General features: G+C 37.7%; 1 pseudogene; it reads left to right on the top strand.

The window, feature by feature from the left end:
• Positions 1-178, top strand: LOC146994540 (U2 spliceosomal RNA; annotated as a pseudogene).
• Positions 179-1,867: the final 1,689 nt, after the last annotated feature.

The raw sequence follows: 1,867 nt of genomic DNA, 5'->3' as shown, positions 1-1,867 counted from the left end.
AAACATTGAACAATAAAAAATTTTTCTGTTCTTATCAGCTTAATATCTGATACGACGTCGACATGACGTCAAGATATTAAACTAATTTTTGCAGATAGGTATGTGGTTAGGAATTTATTCCGCCCTCGCCACGGGTTGGCCTGCTATGGCACTACTTGCAGGATACGGCCCACAATATATCCAAAAAGCAGAAACTTCACTCCCCCACTGCATCCTCAGGAAAACGTTTTTTGAAATGGCCCCTTCAAATTTCAGAAAACCGAAGATCTAACAACATCATACCTTTGTACGAGTGTGCCGCGACCTGCCTTTTTTTTAACTTGATATTGCTCGGGCCCCTCGTTCTTTTCCTCGGAATGGGAACATTCTGGAGCCTCGGGTTTAACCCTCGTCCTTTTCCAATGTCAAGTTCTGGTTTCTGTAAATACGAAGTTTTTTTCGTATTTACAGAAATCCCATAAAATCCACATTTTCATCCCGTACGCAGAAAACTTACTCATTCTGCCTGACTGATTCAAGGAACATCGGCCTCGAAATATTACTCAAATTTCATTAGCAGTAACATTTTTGTCTCACTTCGTGTAAGTTTGAGAGAATTCCTATTCACATTTGCCAGATCTTTCAAACTACAGCGCGCGTATACACATTGCTTCCTTCAACACACGAGCCATTTTATTGTAAATAACTCTCGAAAGGGTGTAAAATCTTTGTAGGCACACTGCAGCAACAAAGACTTTTCTGTCTGTTTCCTAATGTTTTGTTTTGATTCTCTGTATGATTTAAAAACGCCAGCTAATTGTAATGGTCTACAATTATTGTTACGGATTGTTGTATTTATGTTTTTATTCATTCATTCATTCATTTATTTTGTTGGCACATTAATATTAACAAACTTGGGAAAATGCCAATAGATGGCTGCACTATGCAGGAAGCAGTTTATTCTGAGTTTTGAGATGGCTTGCCCGCCGCTAGTGTGGAAGTGTAGAATACAAAGTAATCATTAATTGTAAAGTAAAAAGTACTGTTTGATTGTACATATTACAAATTAATTTGTAAAGTGTTTTTTGTAATTTTTCTGTTTGTTTAATTGTTTTAAGGTCCTAATATTTCACTCTGTGTTTTCAACTGCAACGTTTGAACTGAAGAGAGAGAGAGTATCCTCTGTATTATATCACTGTCTTTATATCTTATGTAACCTCAAATTTCCATTATGTATCAACAAACCGCACTGCGTGCGTTATTGAAAGACGTGCCATGGTCTCTCAATACTCTTGTAAAATGGCATGTATAATTTGTAAATAAAAAATTTCTGTTCTTATCAGCTTAATTTGCCGGTTTGATTTATTTTTATAGGTTCACCGGTGGATATGCTGATAGAGTATTTGCCTCATCCGGAGGACGGAGCTGAAGGCGGAGCCAAGGTGGATCTTTGGTAAGTTTTGCTTAATTTTTCCTCTCATTTCTCCTACTGATGCTTGATGGGTTGGTGACCTTTACTTGCGTCAGTAGGAATCTTTCCTTTCCCTGTGAGCGTGCAGGTGTCTTTTCCCGCTTTCACTGAACTAGCCGTTTTCGGTTAATCCATGTGATGGGCGAGGTCTAACTTTTTCTACCTCTTTCCTGTCTATTCTTGCTCTTCTTAAGTATTTTTTCGCTATTTAGTGTTAAAATACTTTCGTTGAGCCCTTATTTTTTCCTTTCCACAAACTCACTATTATGGTGGGCGTGGTCTTTCCTTTATTTCATATCTATCTCTTTCCTCTTTCTGGTATCGTTTGTTTCGTTTTATTTATTTTTCCCATGTCCAGGTTAGGTTCGAACTAACTGGTTGGATTTTATGCTTACTCGGATTAGTGTTCCGGAGTAG

This window comes from Stegodyphus dumicola, chromosome 11 (genome assembly GCF_044657685.1).
Source record: "Stegodyphus dumicola isolate Sdum_Otavi_A_Nest chromosome 11, ASM4465768v1".
NCBI classification, from domain to species: Eukaryota; Metazoa; Arthropoda; class Arachnida; order Araneae; family Eresidae; genus Stegodyphus; species Stegodyphus dumicola.
Note: the sequence above shows the minus strand (reverse complement) of the source record. Positions and strands in the feature narration are given on the sequence as shown.